This window comes from Wolffia australiana, chromosome 16 (assembly GCF_029677425.1).
Source record: "Wolffia australiana isolate 7733 chromosome 16, ASM2967742v1".
NCBI classification, from domain to species: Eukaryota; Viridiplantae; Streptophyta; class Magnoliopsida; order Alismatales; family Araceae; genus Wolffia; species Wolffia australiana.
In genome coordinates, this window is record NC_135850.1 from 4,149,676 (window position 1) to 4,173,322 (window position 23,647).

Consider the following 23,647-nt stretch of genomic DNA (forward strand, 5'->3'; position numbering starts at 1 on the left):
GCATAATATAACTTCAGAACAAATTTGTGAGGTAGTTTCAAGATTAAGTAAAGTGGCCTCATATTACATAAGTATTTGAAAAGGAGAAATACTAAAACAATTTTTAAAGGCCAAGTTTGGGAAGGTTCATGTAGTTCTCTCTATTTGTAATATTGAATGTGAGAGGAATAAATTTCAGAGCTCCACATTTTACTACTTAAACAATATACTACAATTTTTAATATAAATATTATAAGATGCATTTTTTCTCCTTAATTGAGCAGATTTATATGTTAATGAACTTTTTATTGAGGACAATCGAAAAAATATTGGTCAGATACATATATCTGGCCCGCTGCCCATCAGCTTTTAGTCTATCAGTATTAAATATCAAAGTTAAGGAGAACACCAGATTTGAACTAAATTAGTTATTTTTAACTTCACTACAATAATACTACATTTCATTATAGGAATATTAATAATGTCAATAGTCTAATGTCAATAGGAATACTACATTTAATCTTGTGTATGGTTTTATCATTTTCAACACTAGGTACTTTGCTTCATTTTTTAAGTTTAAAATAGTTACTTTTTGAGCTTGGCATTAGTCATTGGATGTTTATTTGACAGAATTAATTAGTAGACGTCAAACCATAAGCATTGATATATAGTTAATGATTCAATCAATGCAAATATTATTTGACTCAAAACTATGGAACACGTGTTCGTTGGCTAAATTTCAAAGTTCAGTTCAATTTGAAAACTAAATAGACTATTCTGGCAACTGAGTTTCAAAAACATCAAAGGAGTTGAGAGGCAACACGACTGACATTACGTTAGACAACAATAATCATTGCTGGAGTGAAGTTGTGACACTCCCAAAATGTGCTGTCATTCCATTGAGTGCTCACCACTTCTCTTCCGTGTCTTGTAGGGTTGTGGGACTCTAACTTGAAGTCTGCTGGCTTGAGCGAAAAGAATATTTGTTAAGATGCGTTTGGTACTTACCCCAATAAGTATGTCTTGGACTGGACAAAATGGATCTGCGTCACCCCTATTGGCATCGTATGTGTGTTTGATGTTGTCATCACCGTCTGATTCGGAGCTTGAGTTGACGACGACAACACTCGGGTCTTGGGGTTGCTTTCCTAGTCTTCGTTGGAGTAGTCGGACACTCCTCCATGGTGTGCTCCTTTTTTCAACTCCTGCTCACTCCATCGACTTGACGTGGCTGTCAATGTTCTTGTTTTTCCAGAACTTATATATTGTCTGAGAGAAATGATGTTCGAAGGCGGTAAAAAAATGTTCAAAAAGAATTGTTTTTAAAAACAATGACATCTAAATGTCATGTATACCAAAATTTGTAAAGCGACTCTCGGTGATATTTATTCGACACATAACCCCTTGCGGTACCTAGTAAGAAATTGGAAAGTAAATGATCAATGAGTTCATTTTTTATACTAAGAAGAAATAAAAAAATGCACGATAAAAATGACATATACCTGGAATCCCCATGCTACCATCCTTCGTCTACGTTTTCTTCGTCTGAGTCCTCTTCCATTAATTCGACCTCTTCAATCTCAGGTAATGACTCTGCTATGTTGCTTTCTGGATGTTGTTGCCTCAATCAACATTTTAGAGTCATCAGTACGGACATGTTCTCCGCTGAAAGTCATGAACGTTTATACATACAAATTCCACGTCCAACGGAGAAGAAGCATTAAACTGGTGCACTGGATGCACAAGAAAGAAGAAAATCTCACGCCAACACGGAGAGCTTAGGGAATCTCTTGCAACCGTCGCCTTGCCACAATAGGAGAGCATCAGTCGACACATGAGACATTTGTAGGTAATTGTGTAACTCATTGTCCACGGATGGAGCGTCATATTCTTGTTGTTAGAACACCTGTACAAGCGTCATCTTGATGGACGGTATGTAGCTCTCATCCATCCCGACTTCCTCGTCATAATTTATGCGTTGCTATCGACTCACTCCATCACCTCCATTGTTGTTGTCATCCCTCAAATTTGGGACTTCCTCCTCATTAACATCATTCAGAAGTCTTTGGACATATGCCACCAAGGTGTCACATTCTTCTGGAGCAATGGAGTCTAACTTAATATGTGGGTCTTCAACTGATGCAACCAAGAACGCAGAATTTCCTCGAACTCGAGCCTCGTACTTGGACAGTTTTGCTCTCATGGCTCTACAGGTGCTTTGGATGGACGCATATTGTTCCACTGTGAGGACAACACCGTTTGGGAAAAGGCGTCCTTGATCTATGGCATCAATATGTTCACGAAGGTGTTCATCAAAGACTTGAAGCAGTGATAAAACTGTTGCCGCCGTCACACATTTAGAGTTGGAGCAGTGATATCTGTCGCTTCACGAAATGGCTTTAAAATTTGAGCAAAGTGTGCCACCATTTGCCACTCACGGTCATCTGTCACAAAGTTTTTCTGCGCCGTGATCTCTAGCTCAAAAATTGCCATCTTGTACAACACTTTTCTCTTTTGATATGCGACTTGCAACATTTCATGCGTGGAATTCCATCTAGTCTTCACACCCAACACTACTTTTCTACTATTAGGCATCTTTAATTGGGTACACCATTGAACACAGCTCCTCCGTCTTTCATCCTAAGAACGAATGGCTGCAACAATTTGACACACTCTTGTAACCAAATCTTCTAACGAGGTAGATCACCCAACCTATCGTCTTCGTGCTTCTTCGGACTCCCCCCGTCCACTAGCACCGATGCCTCGTCGGTTGTAAGCGGAGGTGGAATTCCCACTGCCTTCAAACCATCCTGCACCGCAAGGTTAATGACATGCGCAATACAAGACATGTGCTTGTTTCGATTAAAGTTGGGGTTCACTTTTTCTACTGCATTAGTCAACAATGTAATCATCTATCTATTGTTACTTGTGTTGTCCGTCGTAATAGTAGTTACTTTCTTCCCCAGGCCAAAGTCGACCAACACCTCTAGGAGAAGTGTGAGGTAACTCCCGCTATGTGGACCATCAATTTTCTTTATCGCCAAGACACGTTCTTCAAGTTTCCATTTGTCTATGACCCAATGCACAGTGATTCTTAATAAGGGAATCATATTTTTACTTGTCCATGCATCTACTGTTAGACAAAAACTTCTAACATTTGATAGTGAGCGTACCAAATTTTACTTCTCTCGTCCAAAGAAGGTCTTCGCGTATTTTCGAGCATGGTATTCTAATCTTATATGCACAATAAAGCAACACCTCTCTGAAACTTTTTTCGTCAACGATGGACCATGCTTGGTCAGTGAGACATATAAATCTGGTGAGCATGTCCTTTGTTCTCTCAAATGTGATACCTCGTAAGAAGGTATTCTGCCCCATTGGCAAACCCAACATTCCAACAATAGATCGTTGACCTCCAGAACTCAGCTCCTCCTCTGACCCTGGGACTTGTTTACCTTTCAGCTGATCGTGCAACTCCTTATGGCTCTTCTTCAAGTGCCTCAAAAATATTGTTGTCGTCCCCTCTTTTTTTCTCTAAATAGTTGTAATTCTTGGAGATTTCTTCTCCTTGCACACAATATATTCATATTGGTTTAGGTCGAACTCTTCAAAATATTGCATAGCCTCCGATTCTCACCCACGGTGCTTTCTCTGCGAGGTTATCATAGTTGTGCTTGATTCTCGTCTACGGTTTCGGTCTTGTGCCATTTCAGCATTTGCATTCATCTGATTTGAATTGCTACCTGTCTGAGCTTCGTCAATGTTCACAGAGGATAAGCTTTTCTAAGACGTTTCCTTTAAGAATAAATAATAACACAATTGTTCATGGACTGCATCACTTTGCATTATCATTATGAGACTGGTCATAGAAACATACATTGATATTAATAGACATATATATAACAAATTTTAGATATGACCACTCGTTACACGTACACAGCTGCATATGATCAAACATGTAGATGTTGCTGCATATGACCATTCGTTATAGTCTACCAATCAATAAACCAGCGTCCATTCGGAATATGCACCAGAATCAGAACAAAAAACAAATAGCAACGAAAAGAAATACATAAATCATTGTGTAAATTAGAATAAAAAAATTAACGCAATAAAGTACCTTACTGTAGTTAGCCGGAGGACTCATACGGAGGACTCTTTATCAAGAAGGGGTTTTGAAATTGGACTTCGAGATGGACGAATTTTTGGATGAAATTTTATATTTAGGTTTTTATATATTGAATTGAATTTCCAAACAATCAATTTTGAAATCTAGAGAGAGAAAATAGACGAATTATCCTAGAGAGAGAAAGTGAAGAATTTGGGGAAAAGGTGAAGTCCGACCCTAATTTAAAAATCTAAAAATGTAGAATTGTTCCAAATCTAGTTAAATCTAAAGATTAAAAATCAGATCTCAAATCAGACTCAAATTGCAATGCTAATTTCATTCAAAATAACTTCTAGGGCATGTACATTTTGCCCATGCCAAGGCGTTTTAGAATCTCTCAAGAAGTTGTTCACAATACAAATCAGAAACTTACAACTTTGAATGCAGACTCAAGATCTGTCGACTTACAAAGCAACTCTTGTGTCCTTCCTGGCCAAATCCTTGGGGGGAGCTTCAAAAAGTCAATTTCTCCTTTTTCCAGATGTCTATTTAAAGATCCAACCGTATGGATTGTAGAAGGGTAAAAGACAAACATGCCCTCAAATTTCAGCTTAATCGGACCGCTAGATCTCAAAATACTGTCGTTTTACTGAGGATTAATCCTACCCGTGGATTAATTTATCTCTCCTCCAAGAAGCTAGGAAATGGCATTTTCTAATTGGTTGCCGCATTTTTTCTCGTTTTCCCCCTTCTCGGATAGCGTTTTGACACGTCGTTGTGTGCGTCTGCAGCGCGCAATCATTGGAAAATTATGTCTTCATTTAAATGGCTAGCACGACGCCACGTCACCCTGTAAAAAATAAAAAAGACAAAATAAAAAATTGCTTTTGTTAGCATTTATAACCCGCTGAGTCAATTTTCGCGTGCATTTAATGCACGCGGTGAATCGAATGCGGCTTTGATTATTAAAAGCGTGTCGTCTTTTATATATATATTTAATGCACATGTGTCGGTTGCCGTGTGCAATCAATGCACGCGGCTAACCGACTGCATGCATGAGGAAAGACGTCATAAATGCACGCGGAGATCGATTCTTTGCTTGCATTTATTGCACAAAAGCTTGAATTCAACATAAAATAAAAAAATGTACCTTTTCTCGCCGACCGTGCCGCTTTTGAGCTAATGATTTGCTCATTATGGCATCGTGATTTGGGATGCCATAATGAGCCAATAATGCTCTTTCTCTCTTAATATTATTTTAATAATATGCATCCACTTATTCGCCTGAATTTTGGGCGAATGACGTGGATACCACTTGATATATATGTATATACATATATATATATATACATATATATATATGTATATAAATCTATTAAAAAATGCTCTCTAAAATGCCAAATATATAATGTATTCTTTAAATTTGTAAAGATCATTTCTTGGCTAAATATTAGTCAGAAAATTATATAAAAATAAAGAGAAATTTCATAAAAATTAGGAAAGCCCTTACCAATCTTTAGCCAACTATTTAAGGCCCTGAAAAAAATATTTCTTCAATGAAATGAGGTTACATACCATGTAAAAAATAATAAAATCAAAGTGTAAGCCATTTATCTTCATTTATATATGATAACACTCAAATATGGTCATTAAAACACATAAATATAATGTAAAAGTCATCAATTAAACATGTTAATTTGCAAGTTATCATACCCCCCACTTAAATTATTGCTAGTCCCTTAGCAATGTACCATTATTACTTTAGACTACTTCTTCATCCATCAACCCTCATTCATCTGCATGAAGTGTTAGAGATATCAATAACATGCTCAAAAGGAACTCCCCTCGACAATTTGGATTTCACCTTGTCAGGAACATGGGTGCCATCCCTCTTGGTTCGAGTAGAGCTAATGAAATGAGATAGAAAGATGTAATTCTTGGTGGAGATATATGTAGCTGGCAAGCCAATCACACATTCCGTATCTTGTTCCAAATTCATTATTTGAACATATTCATTATAGTGCGCGTGTGATGCTCATAATGAAGTCCATGAATACATGATCGGACTTAGTGAATTATGATGAGATCGTAATACGGAGATCACTAGTTCTTAAGCATGTGTTCTAAACATTCCTATTCAAAGGATACGCAAGAAGGACATCAAAGTATCCGAATAGAATAGCACTATCTAGCCTCACTCATATGATGAGCATGGCCGGTCCCGTAGCCATTAGTGTGGCGACACTAAGGATAGATAGTGGGTGCTCTTTAGTGGAAAGAGTTCACTGAATTGATCCGTACGAATCCTTGAAAGGTATTATACCAAACTGTCAATCAGGTTGATTCACATCACGTTTTGTAAGTGGTCCTTAGACCTGAGACACCAAAGACATCTTGTGGACGGACGGTTGTACTTTGGCTATGGCCAACGAGTCTCTAATCATGGGATTCTAAACGGTCTTAGTTTGGGTGCATCAAGAAGTACACGAAGGCAATTGAGTGGTCAAGATAGGATCGCCCACCCTCTGTATAAGAGGTGACAGCTCAAGGAAGACGATGCAATGAAGTCCTTGGCCAAGGCAGTGAAATATCGGAGAAGAGTTTTCCGATGATTTCCGAATGCATCAGTACTAACTCGGATGATCGATTAGGGTTTGGCAGTTGACCATACCCTAAGTCGTCCAAGGAGTGTCAAGTGGATGAGGGATTATACATACACGGTAACTGATGATGAACAGGTTCCATGAGTGAGTCGATACACACTCCTTTGTATCTTCTAGGACACGAGGTGTAGCTTGGCACCCACGTGTGGAGTCTTGACCTATCGATTGGGTTAAATCAATCCGACGTTAATTAATCTATATGATGATATAGTTAATTAATTTGGAAGGCCAATAAAGGTTATTGGGCCGCTAGAGTCGTTAACTAGACTGATACATGGGCCTAGAGGGTCACACGCAAATGATCTTTTGGACGTTGGAAGATATACTTAAGTTTTGGGGGTTTTTATGAAAAATACCCACTTAGTATAAATAGGGGAAGGCCCTGAATGAAATTCACCCAGGCCAGAATTGTTCAGGATCCTTTCCCCTTCTTCTCCACTCTCCCCACACCCCCTCTCCATCCCTGATGTGATCGGGATGACATAACGACACCGACGGAGAAAGAACGGGGCTTGTCAACGAGAAGGAGGAGATCCGACGTGCTGAGGACTGCGTGGATACGTCTAGAGGCTACACACTTGAGCAGCTCGACTCGTCTCGTTCCGGGATCAAAGAAATCACGAATGAGATTCGTGCAAAGGTACCTCGTTTAATGGTTTTCGTTGATGCTGTTCGATTCGCAAAAGACTTCCGCTGCGCATCGTTTTGATTTGTTCATCCAAGTCAAGGCCTCTAGAACCCAACAATTCTCTCTAGATATTACACTATGATCTAAAAGGTTCCTCACTGCACTCTTCAAGTGGTGGACCTCTGGCCTCTCATATCAAGGTCACTCTCTTCCGGGTAACGGCTACTTTATGTTAAAATTCTCCACCAAGCTTCCTCCTACTATACGATGTTGAGATGAACATTCTCTGCCTCCCAGTTAGCACAGAATATCAAATGTTGAGATGATATGGGTAAGGGAAAAAGAACGAATGAAAGATGGAATGCTCAAAAGGAAAGAGATGGATTTGGAATGTATAGATATATCATTTCAGGTTGCCTTTTCCCAAGACTTAGACGAAAGAGATAGATATAGAAAGAAAGAAATCATGTGTGATGAACTCACTAGATTCAATAAACAATACTAAAAAAACACGCTTACCACAAAATAATCCCCACAATAATTATTATTATTTATTATTATTTTTTAATTTCTCAGATTTTCCTTGAACTTGAGGACTTTCTCTTCTTTTTTTTTTGTAAGGGGTAAAGAACATACTAAAAACATTATGAAGGAGAAGAGAGAAGAGAACAATCATTGACTCTAATGAGGGCATTATGTAAAATCATTGAAGAGAAGAAGAGGTAATAGGAAATTGAAGAGCGAAATTAGACAGAAATGATGATTGAGATGGGATATATAGGTGATCCCATGGAAAGGGAGATAGATTGGCTTGGGAGATGGCTACCATCCATGAAAGGCTGTTGGTTAGAGAAAGGTTCAAGGAATTGGATAGGTATATGGCATATGGTATAACAAATGGAATGGCAAATGGAATGGTAAGGTGGATGGAGATCAAGAAAAAGAAAATTCTGTGCTTAAAGACTTGGAGAAATGCCTATCTTCCATCCTTAAGTAAGATTGACTCAATGAAATAATAAAAACATTCAAGTAGGATCAGCTAAGTGAATGGTGGCACGGTGGGAGTCCTCAATTCACTCAACTCTCTACCTTTTTGAGTCATAGTGCTTCAATCCTTCGACCTATCCCCTACACACCCACTAGATACCCTAGCCATTTGGAAATTGAGTCCCACATTATCCAAAATCAAGGTTTGTTTCATCTTTGCATGATCATGATCCGCTATATAAAGCCAAACTTCCCTACACATGTAAGCCACCATTAATGGATGAAGAAAGTCTCCTAAATGTGGGTTTTCAATTATAAATAGAATTTATATGACACGGACCAAATAAAGGTTTGCGATTCTAAGCACATGAAATGTTCTCCCCCCCACTACATTATGCAGTGTCCTCAATTCATGGGAATGAACATAAATATAATTCAGAAGTTCAAAATTGCAAACCTGCTTAGGTGTGATCCTTAAATTTCTTTGAAGAACTTACTAATGATGAGCCGACATCTTGTTATCATGTGTGCGAATTGTGCTTCTTCTTCTCTTTATTCTTGGAAAACTAAAAACCAAAGAAAAACAAAATAGCAATATAGGGAAATATATTAGTTCCCATTATTTATGAACGTAAAGTGAAATCAAAGAAAAATACAATTGAACAACGTCTAAAAGACCGTTAGGATGAGAAAGCACATCTTGGTGATATGACAGACGCACAACGTCCATTTTGGAGAATGAATCCAATGTCCCTGCCGTCGCCACAGTATGATTTCCCCAAAGTACTGGTGCATACATACTGCATCAACTTGTTATGCATAGCACTACACACCGAGCGCAACACATCCCTCCGCTCAGCATCCAAGGCTGTCCCATCATTGTACATAGCCTGCTCAAGTTGAGTCTTAAGCTCCACGATCAATGATGTTACCCCAGTGATTGGCAAGTTCTTCGCTGAACACATAGTGGGCCGAGGATACGCAGATATTCATCAATCAACTCCTAGTCCTCCTGACATAGTGCATAATCTTTAATTGACGTCGAAAGAAACCTCATAGACATATGGTCCAGTACCTCTCTCTTGGCAAGAGCGCGCTTTAACATAATGAAAGTGGAGTTCCAGCGTGTTGGGCAGTCAACCTTTATCTTGATCGAGTTTGGGAGCTCAAACATTTTGCACATATCAACATATCTCTACAATAGAGGCCAGCATCATTCTGTTCTTACATGCATTGTCCGTGGTGATGGCACAAAGCTTTGACTCGATGCCATATTCATATGCAACTTCCACAATGATTCTCGCCAAGTTGGTGCCGCAATGGGATCCCTTGATCTGTCGGATAGCAAGGAGTAGCTCACAGAGCTTCCAGTCGGTGTCAATCCAGTGGGCAGTGACACCTAAAAGGACGAGGTTATTTTGTGATGTCCAAGCATCCACGATAAGAGAGACATAGTGAACGTCAGCGAACATCTCTATTGATTTCCCTTGGACTTCTCTATACATGTTAGAAGCCGTTTCTTTGACTGCATCTAGTCCAGGGATGTCCCCAACCACTTGTGTTCCGTAGAACCATAGTCTTTGGAACGACTTCTTCTTCACAAGTTGCCAAGGAAGACCGTTGTCACATATGAACCTGACAAACTCCTCCTTCATACACTCCGCGTTGATGCTACGTAAATACAACTTGTTAGATAGTAATTCGTAATGGGTTATACCTCTCTACTTCGTCTGGACTCCCTTGAGTTCATCGTAAAATTTATGATCTACTTTCTCTAGATGTCTCCAAAATACATTTGTGCTCTTATCTTTATTCCACTTGATGATGACCTTATGGGTGGGGTTCTGTGCTTGACAAAGTGTACACTGGTACTCGTCTGGGCCAACTGCAACAAATCGATCTAAAACTTTAGACTGATTGTGCCTTATGCTTTGAGATGACACATTATCATCAACCTCTACGGGATAGTACTGCGCGGACATTGACTGCGTAGCCCTAGCCTTTGATTTTGGAGTGGTAGCCGATGTGGACTCCATATCTCTATCAAAATAATTCACAATATGAAGATTGATGCTTAGCCATTAAATTTGATCATCAAATTTAGGGGTGATGTTTTGATGAATTTCAGTAATAATGTACTAATGTTTTGTTTTGTGACAAATCTTATCACTAGGACACTTTGAAGAAAATCATAACTAGGATAAATGGAATCAATAATGAATGTGAATTAGCAAATTCTCTTTAGAAGTGTTATCCATAACTTATGCTAATTTTAGTATTATAGAATTTCTTCTCCTTATTACCCTCGAAGAAAATAGCCATTATATAGAGAATGCAGGGGAATTGTTGGTACTAGAGCAAATATTTGAGATGAAAGAAACAAAAAGGAAAAGGGGCGACTTTCAGTTGGCTAGGGTGTGGAGATCAAAGTTTTTCAAGCAGCACAGAACTTGAAGAGATACAGCGATCGCAAAAGCAACAGTGAAGAAATCATCTGGTTCTTGTGTGTTGAATCTCAAAGGGAAGACTGCAATCTACATCGTGAAGGACCTTGTGTCTTGAGTCTGCGTTCCATTGAATCTGCAAAGAAACTGGTGGGTTCAGATCATATCGTTTGTTTTTTGAAAATCTAAATCGACGAAATCTTTCTGAACTGCTCGTTTGTTTTTTGAAAATCTAAATCAACGAAATCTTTCTAAACTGATAATTTTTTTTAAATCTAAATCGACGAAATTTTTGCGAACAGATCGTTTGTCTTTTGAAAATCTAAATCGATGAAATCTTCCTGAACTGGTCGTTTGTTTATTGAAAATCTAAATCGACAATATCTTTCCAAACTAACTCTACTCTATTGAAAATTCGAATCAACAATCTGATTGCATCTCTTTTAACTATCTAAATCAATAATATTGGTTTGAACACGATTTTATTTTATCACTCTGAGCTTAATTTTCTTCTCGAAAGCTTACATCAATATAATCACTCCGGACTTAACTCTCTTATCAAAGAATCTGCTCGGAACACCTAATTCCTTTATTCCAAGTTATCAGTACTTATCTTATTATTTTATGAACTAATTTATCTGTATTGAACTGAGATTGATAAGGATTATAGCATCTCAAAATCAACTGGTTCAGTTGTTTGCGGTGTCCGTCATTTGATTATCATCATCTGTTTTGAGATCACTAACAAATTATAGAGGGTGAGTGTCATTGCTGAAATCGATTTGTGTTCAAAGCCTCTTAGCAAGTGCTACCTGAAGATCATCTTTATAAAGGGAGAATACTTAAAAATCTACTATATATATTTCTAGTTGTGTGGTGGAGAAAGACTCACTATGCAGGTAAGAATATATTCAACAAACTTCGAAGCGCCAGAGGGTGAAGTGTAAAGACTTTACACAAAGTTTTACAGGTTCGAATCTGAATTTTCTGATTAATAAATCAATAGACTTTGCTCATCCATCTTTTCAGGTTATATTCTGTGTAAGTCAGACATACAGTAGAATACATCTTAAGGTGCAGAAACATCAACAAATTACAAAGCTCTGGGTGGTCTGGCCTAGAAGGAGTTGAAGGGACAAATGAATTTATAAGGGGTCCCGAGACTACTCTCCATTTCAATTCCTAGATAGGTGATATCCGTGTATCCCTATTACCAAGCTGTTTTAGCTTGGGGGGGGGGGGGGGGTAAAGAACTTGGTTAGGGATTGAATATAAATTCTGGCAGGATATCCTGGGATAGGAGTAAGGGAATAGCCCTAACCTGTATAAAAATATCGTGTATTGTCCTTCACCACATCTAAATCCTAAGTAGTATCTGAGATATCTACATAAAACACATTAATAGAGGGTAAAGAAGATTCAAAGGAAAAAGGGTAGAGCCTAATTCACCCCCCCTCTTAGGCTATCTCTAGCAACTTAAATCAACACAATATGCAGTCATTCGTACTATGTGTGTGACGTGCAATTTGCACAATGTATTAGAGTCACATTCAAATATAAAAAAACAATGGAGACTTAAACAGTTGTTTTCAACACTGTAGGTTCATAAAAGACAAAAACATAGAAATAATGCTGCTCCATTACAGTAAGTCAATTGAAGTACACTTATACCAATCAGATCAAAAAATCCATCAATCATATTTACTCCGTCGACTGATCGAATCGTAGTCCACTTTGTAGAATGGACTGATGGATCCATTACACTAGTGCCTATGCGAAGGAGGATGGTTGGAAAGAACCCATTTTTTCTTCCTCATATTGTCAAACCCATTTTGAGAAGACCATTAATATTAATCTCAAATCTTTGACCAATTGAACTAATAATAGATCGATAGATTGATAAACATTCTGGCTGACTCAAACACGATAATCACATAACACATGCGACAAAATGATATATATACAACTAAAAAATTGTTATATACAAAAAATTGATATATATGTGCCAAATTGATATATACGTACCTCTTTTGGTTCGACAATAAATATGCCTGCAATGAAGAAGCTCCAGAACAGATGTGCAGGAATGATCTAAAAAATACATAAAAGCAGCCAAATAAAAATATATTGGGGCCTACTATGTATAAAATTAATATTCGATGGATGATAGACAAAAATATCGATGGATGGTTCTTAGAAAGAACTATCTTTCAGTTCTAGATAGATGTCATTATAGTGCCAATAACTTCACTCTCATTACCTGCCATATGAACTCTAACAAGATATTACAAACAAACATGATACGGGTACATAATTGTTATGATAAACACTGAGTGTCAGGGGGAGAAGATGAGAACTCATTCAAAAAGCAAGACAAAGATAGAGAGAGAGATGGACAGATAGAGATAGGTAGATAAAGATAGAGAGAGATAGACACACATAGATAGGTGGATAAGGATAGAGGGAGATAGACAGAAAGAGATAGGTGGATAAGGATAGAGGGAGATAGACAGACAGAGATAGGTGGATAAGGATAGAGGGAGATAGACAGACAGAGATAGGTGGATAGCGATAGAGGGAGATAGACAGACAAAGATATGTGGATAAGTATAGAGAGAGATATACAGACATAGATAGGTGGATAAGGATAGAGAGAGATAGACAGACAGAGATATGTCAATAAGGATAGAGAGAGATAGACAGACAAAGATATGTCGATAAGGATCGAGAGAGATAGACAGACAGAGATATGTCGATAAGGATAGAGAGAGATAGATAGAGAGAAAGAGGAAGAGATATATTTCTAACATTCAGAATCAGCATAGGCATGGCTAATTTTCCTATGATACTACATACCAATAACTTCAGAATTCTTATCTACTGAAAATCATGTGTGATATGATATTTCCAGCACTGAAGATTATGGTATGTGCGTAGAATAGTTTTGATAAATTGTGAGTGACAGGGGGACAAAATGAGAGCCCACTTGCCGGGTGAGAAGGAAATGGCAGAGAAGAGGAAGCAACAAATCATGGAGCAGGCAGAATCAACAAGCAGAAAGCAAAGGAAGAGAACCCAGACGAGAGGGAGTGATAGAGAGAGATAAACAGAAATTTAGAGAGAGAGAAAGATAGAGAGACAGAGTGAGATAGACAGATAGATAATTAGACAGAGAGATAGATAGGCAGATAGATAGATAGTGAGATAGATAGATAGACAGTGAGATAAATAGATAGACAGTGAGATAGATAGATAGACAGTGAGATAAATAGATACACAGTGAGATAGATAGATAGACAGTGAGATAAATAGATAGACAGTGAGATAGATAGATAGACAGTGAGATAAATAGATAGACGGTGAGATAGATAGATAGACAGTGAGATAGATAGATAGATAGACAGTGAGATAGATAGGTAGACAGTGAGATAGATAGATAGATAGACAGTGAGATAGATAGGTAGACAGTGAGATAGATAGATAGATAGACAGTGAGATAGATAGATAGATAGACAGTGAGATAGATAGATAGATAGACAGTGAGATAGATAGATCGACAGCAAGATAAATAGATAGATAGGGAGAGAGAGAGAGTTTGACAGCGAGATAGATAGATAGATACCGAGAGATAGACATATAGACAGATTAGAGAGATAGAGAGATAGAGAATTTTCCAACATTCAAAATTAGCATCGGCTTGGCAAATTTTTCTATGATATTGACATAGTAAAATTCTTATCACATAATGTTAACGTAAATGCTGAAAATCATGTCTGATATGGTTTGATATGCTGACGCGACAAGGGGAGAAGATGAGAGTCCACTCACTGGAAGAGAAGGAGATGACAGAGGAGAGGAAGCAACGAGTCATGGAGCCACCAGCAGACCTGCCCCCACGCCAACGACCGCTGGTGTGGCCCATGCAACATTGATAAAAGAGGGACAAAAACATCGATGGATGGATAGATGCTAAACCGAAAGATAGATGGATCATGGAAGGGTAGAAATAAAGAGGGACACCAAATGGATGGCACATTCCTAGACGTCGGGGAAGCGGTCTTCGACGATGCGAATGGGCATAGAGGGCCATCAACCTGGTTGATCCGGGGAGGGGGGAGGATCGTCCTGCGCCAGGAGGGAGATGTCTTCTTCTTCCATTTTTGCAGGAAGTAGCTAGGGCGCACGTGGTTCTCTCAAAAGAAACATATTGAAATAAAAATTTATTTAAAACATAATTTTTCATCTGGGACGAGGGATGCGACAGTTTTTATCCCAGACGGGACAAAAAACCATCCTGGAATGATTGGATGGGATGGTTTTTTAATAGTCAGACGAAAAACCGTCCCGTCCTTCGTCCCGGGGAAAATTCTAGACGTCAAACGGGACAAAATTCATCCCATCCTGTCCATCATCCACGTCTGGGACGATCCAGATCCATAGGGGCAGGGGGTCTGACGGGGGTTGGAGAAAGGGAGAATGGCGAGGGTCAGAGAGAGGAGTTGGGGACACTGTAGAGAAGGGGGAGAAGGGGCAGGGGTCTGATGGGGGTAGGAGAAAGGGAGAATGGAGAGGGTCAGAGGGAGGAGTTGGGGACAAAGGAGAGAAGGGGGAGAAGGGAGCTGGAGGGAGGAGCATGGCCAGGCGGGAGTGTGCCGGGGGAGGGAGAAGGGGAGACAGGAGACGGACGGGTTGGGAATTGGGAACGATGGAGAGAAGGGAGATGGAAGGTAAAGGGAGCCTCCGGAGAGGGAGCTGTAGAGAGAGAGTACCGTTGGGGGGGAGGAGCCGCCGGAGAAAGAGCCGTCGAAGAAGGAGCCGCAGGAGGGGGGGTGAACGGATGAAGAGAGAAGGTGGGGGGAAGATGGGAAGGGCATGGTTTGGGGGGGGGAAGGGGAATAACACCTGGATGCATTGGGAAGCTAACATGTTCGCGAACGGTTCATCTGTTCGTGAACATGTTCATGTCCAATTTTTTATGTTCATGTTCGTGTTCGTGTTCGTTCGTATGTTCACTAACGAAATTTTTTTTTCTTCCCAACTCTCCGGCATTTATTATTAAATTTCAAAACGAACGAACTACATATTGAGGATTGTCTTTTGGGTTTTATTCAAAATAAAAAATCTAATGTTTAGCCAGACTCTGCCTGGGCTTTTTATTTTAATATTAAATTTGATAGTTTCTAACATCAAAAATTTAAAATTAGTACCTAATGATCTTATATAAATTCATCAAAGCTGAAGGATTGAACAAAATTGTCAGTTAGCCACCCATGTAGGGAATTCCTGGTACACTGAAAATGTTTGTTATATCCATGACCATTAGGCTTGCCATATGGCATCACTCGATTTGACCAATAAGCCAATTGTACTTAATGAGCTCATCAGACCGATCGACCTACCAGTCAAACAACATCCTTAATCAGATTCATCAATTGGGTTGATGTGATTAAGTTGGCCCTGATCGGATCAGCCAATCTTTGTTGTCTCCGTAGAGATGAAATAATGGCTTGAATTTTGTTGTTTTTGGGGAACTGCATAGTAGGATTTGAGGATGAGGAGAGGAGGATTGTTTCCCTTGAGATGAAGATATGGGTTCTAGTTGGGAACAGATTGTCAAGAATTTGATGAAAGTGAAGAGAAGCATTTCCACCCTTTAAGATACATGAATAATGCATAATGTAAGTGAATATGTGCAACTGGTTCTTCATTATTCGAGGTAAGTGAAGAAGATGATCCCATAACATCGGTTGTATTGGGGAATCGATTGTCCAGTCTACAGTCTGCACATATTTAAATGTTGCCCTCCTTTAAGATAAACTTTGGTTATGTTGGGATATTGTTACATATATCAACCATAGACTCCCATTCTCTTTCCTCCTTTCTCTCTCTATATATGTGTATCAAACTTTACTGTCAATGGATGCGATGCATTTTAATCTACATGGCATTAGAACCCCAGGTAGATTCTATTCATCAAACATCTTTCTTGTCCTGGCTGATTGTGGTTGTGTGGAAGGATGTGAACATTGCTTTCATCATTGCCATTTTATGTTGTTGTCACCTTCTATATCTGTCTTTGCTCTACACATTTCTTGCAAGCACCACGTGCTATGTGGTTTGTGCCCAGTCTCAGTAACCTAAGATACAAACCAAGTCCAAGTCAAGCTCCATTTAAACCCTCTCAGAGCCACCTGGATTAAGCCACCAAAGCTGCTTGTTTTGATCAATGATCAATGGTCGAATGTAAAATATGATTTCAGCGCTTTAATTGAAAAAAACTATATATCCATGCATGCTTTAATTTTCATAAATAATCATAAATCACATGATATAATTCTTTAAGGAAAGATGATTTTATCTTTAGTGCATGAAAATAGGTTTATGCCATATTTTTATTTAATTATCATGCAACATTATTTATGATTTTAGTTGACCTAAAAAAATTAAATCTCGGGGTACAAAGTCATTAATTAAGTTATTATAATTGCATGTGATTTTTTCTGAACATTTGAAAGTTGGAAGGAATGTTTTCTATGAATTTTAATATTTATAACAATAAAAGGAAAATGTTTAAAAACTGTATTTGTAGATTTCTAGGGGGAAGCAGCATATTATGTAAAACAACCATATAGGACAAGCATGGATGCATTAATTATTAAAGGCTAGCCAACGAATGTAGAACTTGGAAGCCCAAGGAGGGTGGAAATGAGCCACACATAAAAAAATTCACCATAGTGCTGTATGCGCTCGGAACCCCTGATATGTGTTTACCTTGATAATTGTATAATCCCATCTAACTTATACTCCATTCTTTTTATACTCTTTCGAAATGGACTTAATAAGATTGTTATTTCAGGTAATAATTGGGTGACATGTGGTGTTGGAGGGAAAAAAGTTAAAGATGGTAACAAAACTCAAGGCTTTTGATGATATTACTTTTAGGTGACTTGGATACTTGATTGGTGGAAAGATAGAACTTTTCCTACTGAAACCAAGAAATTTTCCCTATAAGTGATCATAATTGAGTAGAAATTATCCAAGAAAGCTGACGGGTTGTGATTGGAGAATTCAAGATCCAGAATCTTGTTAAACTCAAATTTTGATGGAAGAAAGTACTTTAGGGTTTCCTTCTGATTTAGTATTTCTAGATAGTACCTAGGATCTATCAGAGAGTACTGATATCACCTTGGGATTGTCAAACATAGCACAGAAAATGTACCTTCTTCAACTTTGGAGTGATACTGCAAATCAAAAGCCCAAAATGCACCAAATCTCCATTTTATGCGATGTGAGAAGAATTTTAATTAATATAAACTAGAAATCCCCATATGATTTTAAGAGCTTATGGTTTCTTTTGGAGATTAATTCGAGCCTTTTTAAGTATATAAAATAGAAACCCCAATATTTCTAACACAGGTTTGTGGCAAAATGAGCTTAAAGAGAGCACTCAATCAAGGAGTTGGAAACCCCAAAACCTGACTTTTTGGTGTTCTTCACATTATGACATCATCCACACATGATACACAATCTACATCTATATATTTATATTTTTCTTGATTCTTCTTTTAAAAACATATTAAATCATTCAAGCTCGAGAAATTCCGAAAATTCCACCAAAATTTTCCCATCTCCATGTTTAACTCCAAATATTCTCACAAGTTTCGGAATTCATTTTTATAACATTTTTTCTCTCAAATATCAAATAGAATTTACAATAGTATAATTAATAAATTGAAAATTTTAAAAAATTTCCTCATGATTTTCAAACTTTAAACTATGTTTTATTTTATTTTTTAGGTAAGACTTATATTATATGAAGAGGGAAAACTTCAAACCTAGAAAAATAGAAATAGATAAGCTTTGTGTGTATAAAATTTGTAAAAACTATCTATTAATATAATAATATAACAAGTTTTTTGAAATCAGTGAAAAATAACCCAAGTTGGATGTAATTTATTTAACATTCTCAAAAGGGCTATTTTAAATAAACTTATTTTTAAATTAACACACAATGTAATCAAAATATTTCCTTTGAAAAAAAATCGAAGTTTATGCATTCAGTACGCCCAACAGACAAATGATCCACCTCAATAGGCTTGAGCATACATAAAAAGAGATAAAGATCAATTCAGAGAAATAGGAAGACTTAAAATAGAAATGTTACATGTGGGACAAAACTAATAATAAATATCCACATTTATTAACCACCTAAAGTGCCAAACAAATAAATGTCAAATCATTTCCAAAGTTACATAGATTGTGGAAATGTTGGAAAATCACTTGTGGAAGTAGTTTTCATATCTCACACATTCCATGTCTCGTTAAATATCAACTTATACAATGCATTCATATAATGCACATTCAATTATTATAATGAAGTCCATGAATCAATGCTATGACTAAGTGAATTGTGATAGGATTATAATTCAAAGATCACCAGTCTTTGAACGTATTTTCTAAATATCCCAATTCAAATGATACTCAGAGAAGGAGGTCAAAAGATCTTGATAGGACAGTACTATATAGTTATATATTTTTCTTTATGAATATTATGTAAATTATACCACAAAATCCAGAAAATAGAATATCATTGCAGAAATATACATTTGAAGATTTATAGCAGGCACATATGATCATTTTAGTGTGTCTAAATATATAAAATTATTACTGATTTTAATCAAATAATTTGCAGGATATGAATGTATTCCCCTTCGCATCCTTTTTTTTGATATGACCATCTCCGGATATACTACATGTGCCTAAGGAGTCAAGTAGGGTTACTATAAAAATTCATTAATAAGCGCACGAAATAAATTAATTATGACTTAGTCAACACAAACATATTTATCCTATTTTAGCGTAAATGACGATTATTATGCGTGCATAATAAAAAATAAATAGTCTGAAGTTATTTGATATTATGAAGATGATTTAGTTCGTCCTTAAAAACATCATCCACCATATCATGATCATGCAACATGATCCCAAATTGAAAAGCCAAGTGGAAGTCAGCAACTGGAAGATGAAGTAGATTGTAAAAAAATTTGTACAAATGGATGGTAATTATTTGTGATAAGCTTTCTGATGCACTATGGGAATGCCTTTCTGCTTACATTACCCTGATAGGCATTTCCCCCTATAGAATATACTATATAAAATCGTCCCCACAATCAATGGATATGGAGCATTGATATTATCAAGATATGAAAAGGTTAATAATTCACTATATATGGCCAAAACTAGAGTGAAATTCTCAAGCACAGGAAAAACATATGAGATCTCACACACACACAAAAATAAGATTAAGGCCTTATAGGATATGTGTAATAAGCAAAATAATTTCCCCCAGTGATAAGAATGGATCTATTAATTTCATTGAAAGACCTTCCCAGCAAGTCATAGTGGAATTGGGTACAAGTTATTTTAAAATCAATGTCAACACATATATCATGGTTAGATGTTCCAAATTGGGATCACGTTTCCTAGTCAATGGTCATCAATTGAAGTCAGGCCTCAAAGGAGAACCACAGATCCCATTGATAACATGAAATTAGATCATTAAAAAATGCTTTTAAAATTATTTTTTACCACATATAGAACTAAGATCTATTCTTATATAGTTTATTGATTTTTTACACTAACTCCCCTTGACTCCTTAGAGTCAAGTGGATTTCTCACATCTTATCAGAGTTTTATTTAAAAATACGACTTAGGTAAATACAATGGTGAAGTTGAGGTACAAATGGGAGGAAAGTAGAAACCTAAGCCATCTATAAGAAGAGGCCCAATACACAAGAAGCCCACTCTAGAAGCCCATTCAAACCTCCTTAAGGACCGGGTCAACTAAAGGCAATAATTGTAGAAGTAACCCACAATTTGAATTTGAAAGTCCTGTTATCAAATCTGGAAAGGAGGGAACATAGGTCCAGGTTGGAAATCAAATAATCCTAGCCCTCTAAACCCTTGGAATTTAATCCAATGGCTGAAAGAGTTAGGGCACTTCTATTCATTCTCATCCCCCCTCTATTTGCATCTCATCTTGGATTTCTTCTCCCAACTTATTGTTGGAGCCCTAGTGCATCAGATTTATTTGATCCATTCTTGTTATAAAAGAGTGCAGGAGAATTTCAAGGGTGATCAAGATTCTTGGAGAAACAACACCACTTGGCCTTTGGGGGAAGTGACAACAAGGTTCATGTGATCTTATGACTGTTTGATTTGCATTTTCTCACCATTTTCTCTAGATAAAATTCCAGAGATAGCCTAGACTTCAAGCTTTCCAATGCATCAAACAACACTAAAAAATTCTTTATATAGCAAAAATTACAACATTTTTTGTCCACTATTTGTTTCTGCCGCAATTTCACCGGAAGTGCGGCCTAAGGTTCTAGTTGTCCTTAAAGTTTATTTATTTCCCTAAAAAATTTCAATTTTTTTTAAATCATAATAAATTATTATAACTTAATAGAAATGACGTGAGTTTTATTTCATTTATTTAAAACAGTCTTGACTAATTTTCCATCATTTAATTGATTTTCTCTTTAGAAAAAAATTCAAAATCCAGAAAAATATAAAATCACCTAAAAAATATTTTAAAATATTTTTTAATTGAAATTTTCTCTTCCATTACTTTCTTCTTGTGGTTCAACCCTTACTTACCCTATTCTTAAGAATTTTTTAAAAATTATTTCTGCATAAAATGACTTATTTAACCTAAGTTCTGGTTTATCACCCATCACGCTTGTTTGAGCTGTAGCATTGAAATGTCAACCTTAAAATTTCCCATTATCTTAGTTTCTACTACATATGATGTTTCTTACTTAGAGAACCATCCTTTCCATCTTATTTTTAAGTTTAAGCTTTTTTAGTGAATGTACACAATTTGTAGACCTTAGTGACAGAGAAGTAAATGATACATTGAAAAATGTTCCTAATGCAGATGGGAAGTCTTATGTATGGCATAATTTTTTCAACATTTCAGCGATTCAGGTATGCACAATTGGAAGGAATACAAGATTCATGAGATATCTTTAAAGGAAAAATGCTATATGCTTATATAAAATAAATAAGATATTCTGATTTTACAATATGCGTATATAATAGAAAATCCAGTTCAAGCAACATTTTTCTTCAAGGAGAGGTATGTCTTGAAAATTTCAAAGTTAGTTCTCATAGATATTTCAGTATTGCAGCATAATTTATAACGTGCCAAGGACCATAAAATCATGGCAATTGGCTCCAGAAGTTTTTCATAAATATGAGAATTAATTATAAAATTGAAAGGCCGTCGAAGCTCTTTTTTACAATCAATCTGTTGTCATGCCAAAGAAAATGTGTGCTTAAAATAATAAAATTACATTGACATCAAGTAACTAGTTGTGAAAGAAAGAGCTGAATGGGTGGCTGTCTATCAAGTATATTGGACAGAGACTATGGTAGGATATCAACTTAGAAATGGACAACCATCAGATGTCTTTCACGAGATCACTACAAATGATACTTAATTCAGTGGGAGATTGGATTTGACACTCATTCAAGGATTTACCTATTTTGAGTTAATTTTATGCATGAATAATTTTTATATTTTCATGCTCACGTGATAAAACTTTAACTAATCTCTTGATGCCAGACGTCGTCAAGGACATCATCCGGTTGGGTATTGAGACGATTCTCTAATACCAAGATGAAGTTGGTCGTTGTCGATTGCGTCGTCCGACGGAAAATTTCCTAAAGTGAATGTAACTATGTGAATGAAAATGCCCTAGGTGGAGTGTACGTGTAGGTACAACTAGTGGGAATTCACCCAGCTCTGAGTTCTGAGGGGACAGCTGATGTTGGTAACGGTGACCTTTTGACCCTCGTTAAAGTGACGACGATGACTATGGCGCCGAACTGAATAATTTCGTAGGGACTCGCATGTAACTAACGGGCTTGGCCTGTATCTGGGAATTTGCTCAATTTGTAATTTTCTCGTTAATATTTTCTCACCTAAACTAGCCCGAGTGATGGAGTGTAGTAAAAAATATACTAAAGACAATAATATAACAGACGAGCAAGGGAATGATGTACCTTGTCCGTGGTGGCATTCGTCGTCGGCATCTTCGTCGATGCCATGACCGATGCGGGTAGGAACCGTGGAGGAGTGCCGAGGATGAGCACAGATAGCTCGATAGGCAGCGGTGGTGTGGCGCTGGAGCGAAGGCGTCAGATTGACGAAGAGAGAGTGCTGTGACATAGATAGTAGCGACAATACAAGGTGTTTGTTGTTGGCACAAAGCAAGCGTCCACTGGGCGTAGGGGTATCCGAGAATGTCCAGCGATTCCCGGGAAACAACACGAGTGGGCCAACAACAGACTACTGCAGCAAGCAAAGGTGACGATTGCATCTTGGCGCACGGTCACTGGTAGAACATGGATGACAAAGTCGAATGGAACATTACAAGCAATGACAGCACAATGGACACAACGACATTGGTTTGTGCTTCCCGAAAGTCCATGACAAAGCACACTAATGAAACCACCCAAATCACTAACGTACGCGCTCGAATGCAGAATGTTGCCAGGTAAAGTCAATGCTTCAAGATCATTACCGGGAACGACGTGTACATGAAGTACGACAGAACAATCTGGTGTCAGCCGCTTGTGAAGAAGGCCGCATATTTGACTCAAGGAGTTATCCACAACCAAATCGCGTCACGCTGGCAGTGCTGCGCTGTGATTCCGTCACCGCGAATGATCAGTTTGCGTTTGGACAGACAAGAAGACCAGAGTGCACAAGAGAATGCCCTAAACAGGGACCAAATCCCGTGTTAAGGCAGTGACGAATACGATCTGCCAG